At 41.6% G+C, this 6,142-nt stretch overlaps 1 non-coding gene across 1 annotated transcript; it reads right to left on the bottom strand.

The window, feature by feature from the left end:
• Window positions 1-3,404: 3,404 nt before the first annotated feature.
• On the bottom strand, window positions 3,405-3,482 carry trnat-ugu (transfer RNA threonine (anticodon UGU)). The gene has a single exon. It is a non-coding gene; the product is annotated as a tRNA-Thr (tRNA).
• Between the last annotated feature and the right edge of the window lie 2,660 nt (window positions 3,483-6,142).

A 6,142-nucleotide genomic window follows, 5' to 3' on the forward strand; every position in this document is an offset into this window, starting at 1 on the left:
AGTGTCACGTTAGAGCAGAGATCCTTAGTAAAAGATAGAGATGGCAAAGAAGTTCCAGAAATGGTCAGACAGGCCACTTCCTGTAAAGGAATCTCTCAGGTTTTGACCTGCCATTTGAGTTCTGTTATACTCACAGACACCATTCAAACAGTTTTAGAAACTTTAGGGTGTTTTCTATCCATATATAATAATTATATGCATATTCTAGTTACTGGGTAGGATTAGTAACCAGATTAAATCGGGTACGTTTTTTATCCAGCCGTGAAAATACTGCCCCCTAGCCATAACAGGTTAACCTGATTTTATGCTGTTGCAACCAATTGGGACAACCAAGATTTTCTGACTTTCTAAATCTGGTTTTAGTCTTATCTCAGAAACATACTTACTGGTTTCAATTGAATGGAGCCCATTTCTCTGCAAAAAACCCTAATAGAAAATTGAATATCGATAATAATGTAATCACTCCCTCAACACAGTTATAGCATTCTAATTACAGTTTGTTTGTAGGTCGTAGGTCAGGTAGATGACAGTGATGCTTACATGCCACCCTTAGCATACATACAACATGAGGCCTAAGCCAGCTGGTGCTATTCAGAATGCTGTTGTGTGGCTGGCTCTGGCATTAGGACTGGGTGGGAACAGCTTGTGTTTAGGAGATGGGTTATAGCGTTGAAAAAGCTCCAGGGTTTGATAAATGAGGCTGTGTGGCTGGTTGCAGTACTAAACTGCTTCGCTGCTCAGCTGTGGTGACAGTGTGATTAATATTTTCACAGCATTAAGATAATTTATCATGGCCACGTGCGAGCCTCTGGGAGAAAAGAGTCTGTCATATGGAGGCTGAGTCGGAGAGGAAAAAAGTGTTGGCAGAGTATGACAGCAATTAATTCAAGCAGGAATAAACAAAGAAATGGAGACTCTATAGACTAAGATGGGGGTCACATTTCTATAGGAGCAGGAGAAAGCAAGGTGCTCGCACAAGGTGTTGTTTCTGTCAGAATTGCCATGCAAGGTGGCAGCATTGCTTTGTGTGGACCCATATTGCTGCTGTATTATGTTGCAAAACATTGTTTTCCCATAAAGTATGAAGGCTCATGAAATATGAGCAAACCAAACAGGTAAAGCTATTTTTGAAACGGACAATGCAATGCTTGAGTCCAGTTTAACCACGCAGCACTGAGCCACCGATATAATTGAAGTTTGTATTTCACCATTTGAATAAATGAAGTGTGAAATCATGTGAATCAGGCTAACTAGGAGGGGCAACAGAAAGGCAAGGAATTGACAAAATGGCAAACACTAAATATTGCAACCTCACAAAATGCACCATCTGCAGTCTAACTTTTCCAATAAATGTGTAATCTCCAACACACAACAGCCAAGATACACTACCATCTGCTACACTAAGACTCCAACTCTTGTCCTTTCCTATACTGAATGTAAGTCTTGTATTTTCCAAATCCCAGGTAAGATTATGAATTGCAGCAAAATATATCCACATAGAGATTAAGGCACTTGTTTTGAGGGTGCCTTGAGAATGCACATACTTGGCCTTCTGAACTACATTTCCACACTTTATCTCAGCCCAGCATCCCAATAATTTGATTTTCATAGCAAGCTAGGATGACTGATGGTTTGGTTACCTACTGTAAACTAGCAAGTATTTGTTTGTTTACCAAGTTAAAACCTGTTAGGGCAAGGGGGCAGTATTTACACCGCCGGATAAAAAACGTACCCGATTTAATCTGGTTACCATTCCTACCCAGTAACTAGAATATGCATGTACTTATTACATATGGATAGAAAACACCCTAAAGTTTCTAAAACTGTTTGAATGGTGTCTGTGAGTATAACAGAACTCATTTGGCAGGCAAAAAACTGAGAAGGTTTCAGGCAGGAAGTGGCCTGTCTGACAAGGTGTCGTTCTTCTTGTCTCTGTTTATTGAAGAGTGAGGATCTTAGCTGTCCCGTGACACTTCCTACGGCTGCCATAGGGTCTCAGAAGGCGGTAAAAAGCTGAATCGTGGCTTTGCAGGCTCTGGCTGAAAAAAAGTAGCGCGTTTGGGTAGTGGCTGGTTACAGTACTGTGAGACTCAGGCTCGTGCCCGCGTCGACCGAAAGCTTTGTTTACTTTCCTCTGTTTAGCTAAATGGACATTCCCGGTCGGAATATTATCGCTTTTTTACGAGAAAAATGGCATAAAAATGGATTTTAAACAGCGGTTGACATGCTTCGAAGTACGGTAATGGAATATTTAGATTTTTTTTGTCACGAATTGCGCCATGTGCGCGACCCTGATTTACCATTTCAGATAGTGTCTGGGACGCACGAACAAAACGCCGCTATTCGGATATAACGATGGATTATTTTGGACCAAACCAACATTTGTTATTGAAGTAGCAGTCCTGGGAGTGCATTCTGACGAAGACAACAAAAGCTAATCAAACTTTTATAATAGTAAACCTGATATTGGTGAGTGCTAAACTTGCCGGGTGTCTAAATAGCTAGCCCGTGATGCCTGGACTATGTACTTAGAATATTGCAAAATGTGCTTTCACCAAAAAGCTATTTTAAAATCGGACATATCGAGTGCATAGAGGAGTTCTCTATCTATAATTCTTAAAATAATTGTTATGCTTTTTGTGAACGTTTATCTTGAGTAAATTAGTAAATTGTTAGCGAATTCCCCAGAAGTTTGCGGGGAATTTGCTAGTTCTGAACGTCACATGCTAATGTAAAAAGCTGGTTTTTGATATAAATATGAACTTGATTGAACAAAACATGCATGTATTGTATAACATAATGTCCTAGGGTTGTCATCTGATGAAGATCATCAAAGGTTAGTGCTGCATTTAGCTGTCTTCTGGGTTTTTGTGACATTATATGCTAGCTTGAAAAATGGGTGTCTGATTATTTCTGGCTTGGTACTCTGCTGACATAATCTAATGTTTTGCTTTCGTTGTAAAGCCTTTTTGAAATCGGACAGTGTGGTTAGATTAACGAGAGTCTTGTCTTTAAATAGCTGTAAAATAGTCATATGTTTGAGAAATTGAAGTAATAGCATTTCAAAGGTTTTGAAAATCGCGCCACAGGATTCAACTGGCTGTTACGTAGGTGGGACGAATTCGTCCCGCCGGTCCCATAGAGGTTAACTACCGTCATTTCCGGACTATTGAGCGCACCTGAATATAAGCCGCACCCACTGAATTTAAAAAAACAAAATATTATTTTGAACATAAATAAGCCGCAGGTGCCTACCGGTACATTGAAACAAATTAACTTTACACAGGCTTAAACGAAACACATTTTAGTCATTTAGCAGATGCTCTTATCCAGAGCGACTTACAGTAGTGAATGCATACATTTCATTTCTAAACATCTTTTTTTCTTATTTTTTTTCTCTGTGCTGGCCCCCTGTGGGAATCAAACCCACAACCCTGGCGTTACAAACACCATGCTCTACCAACTGAGCTACAGGGAAGGCCTGTAACACGGCTTGTAACAAAAATAAATAGGCTTTAAAACCTGTTAGGGCTAGGGGGCAGCATTGACACGGCTGGATAAAAAACATACCCGATTTAATCTGGTTACCACTCCTACTCAGTAACTAGAATATGCATATACTTATTACATATGGATAGAAAACACCCTAAATTTTCTAAAACTGTTTGAATGGTGTCTGTGAGTATAACAGAACTCAAATGGCAGGTCAAAACCTGAGAGATTCCTTTACAGGAAGTGGCCTGTCTGACCATTTCTGGAACTTCTTTGCCATCTCTATCATTTACTAAGGATCTCTGCTCTAACGTGACACTTCCCACGTCGTCCATAGGCTCTCATAGCCCGGGAAAAAAGAGAATGTCGTCATTCCAGCCCCAGGCTGAAACACATTATCGCCTTTCTCAAGTGGCCCATCAAGAGACACTAGCTTATGCGCGTGACCCCGACCGCCCCGCCTTTGGGATTTTTTCCTCTGTTTGCCGAAAAGGAGATTCCCTGTCGGAATTTTACCGCTTTTCTACGAGAAAAATGACGTAAAAATTGATTTTAAACAGCGGTTGACATGCTTCGACGTACGGCAATTGAATACTTTGAATTTTATTGTCAGGAATTGCGCCAAGCGCGACACTTCTTTACTATTTCGGATAGTGTCTGGAACGCATCGAACAAAACGCCGCTATTCGGATATAACGATGGATTATTTTGGACCAAACCAACATTTGTTATTGAAGTAGACGTCCTGGGTGTGCATTCTGACGAAGACAACAAAAGGTAATGACATTTTTATAATAGTAAATATGATTATGGTGAGTGCTAAACTTGCCGGGTGTCTAAATAGCGAGCCCGTGATGCCTGGGCTATATACTTAGAATATTGCAAAATGTGCTTTCACCAAAAGCTATTTTAAAATCGGACATATCGAGTGCATAGAGGAGGTCTGTATCTATAATTCTTAAAATAATTGTTATGCTTTTTGTGAACGTTTATCGTGAGTAATTTAGTAAAATGTTAGCGAATTCCCCGTAAGTTTGCGGGGGTATGCTAGTTCTGAACGTCACATGCTAATGTAAAAAGCTGGTTTTTGATATAAATATGAACTTGATTGAACAAAACATGCATGTATTGTATAACATAATGTCCTAGGGTTGTCATCTGATGAAGATCATCAAAGGTGAGTGCTGCATTTAGCTGTCTTCTGGGTTTTGGTGACATTATATGCTGGCTTGAAAAATGGGTGTCTGATTATTTCTGGCTTGGTACTCTGCTGACATAATCTAATGTTTTGCTTTCGTTGTAAAGCCTTTTTGAAATCGGACAGTGTGGTTAGATTAACGAGAGTCTTATCTTTAAATGGCTGTAAAATAGTCATATGTTTGAGAAATTGAAGTAATAGGATTTTGAAGATTTTGAAAATCGCGCCACAGGCTGGCAGTGGATGTTACGTAGGTGGGACGAATTCGTCCCGCCGGTCCCATAGAAACACGGCTTGTAACAAAAACTAAAAAATTTGCAGTAAACAGTAGCCTACCAAGAAAGTCATTGGTCACTATCTTCCTCCTCCTGTGCACTGAAACCACTGAAGTCATCTCCTTTCAAAAAAAATTGAAAGCGGGAAAAATCCATATATTAGCCGCGTCATTGTTTAAGCCGCGAGGTTCAATGCGTGGGAAAAAAGTTGCGGTTTATAGTCCGGAAATTACGGTACATGCTAGTGTCACATCCTGATCTGTTTCACCTGTCATTGTGCTTGTCCCCATCCCCTCCAGGTGTCACCCATCTTCCCCATTATCACCTGGGCATTTAAACCTGTGTTTTCTGTCTGTCTGTGCCAGTTCGTCTTGTATGTTCCAAGTCAACAAGCGTGTTTTTCCCTTGCTCGTGCCTTTTCTATTATTCTTTTGCTAGTCCTCCCGGTTTTGACCCTTGCCTGTTTTCTGGACTCTGTACCAGCCTGCCTGACCATTCTGCCTGCCCTGACCTCGAGCCTGCCTGACATACTGTACCTCCTGGACTCTGAACTGGTTTTGACCTTTTGCTTGTCCACAACCATTCTCTTGCCTAACCCCTTTTTGGATTATTAATAAATATCAAAGACTCAAACCATCTGCCTCCCGTGTCTGCATCTGGGTCTCGCCTTGTGCCCTTATAGTACGAACTGATCATGACAGACCCAGCAGACATGGACCAGCTCCACCACACTGTTTCCCTCCAGGGGGGCATGAGGAGCTACTGCTGGACCTTTTGGAAGGGCTTCGTTCCCTGACGGAACACCACGACCAAGGGTTCAAGGTTATTATGGACCGAATCAATGAGTTAGCTCATAGGCATCCTGCCACCTCTGAGACCTCCCAACCACCCAGTAACCTGTCTACTACCAGTGGTGGGTTTGTACAGCCTACCCCGGCTCCCCGAGAACCCCGCTTACCTTCTCCAGAGCGATATTCTGGGTATCCTGGAACCTGCCATGGTTTTCTTTCTCAATGCTCCCTTATTTTTGAGCTACAGCCATCTTCGTTCCCTTCGGACCGGCCGACTATAGCGTATATAATTATTATGCAAATGTCGTGAATGGCGCTCTCCTGGGTCACGGCTGTTAGGGAGCAACAATCCGCCATTTGTCGTCATCTGGACGATTTCATGGCAG

This window comes from Salmo salar, chromosome ssa10, assembly GCF_905237065.1.
Source record: "Salmo salar chromosome ssa10, Ssal_v3.1, whole genome shotgun sequence".
Lineage (NCBI taxonomy): Eukaryota > Metazoa > Chordata > Actinopteri > Salmoniformes > Salmonidae > Salmo > Salmo salar.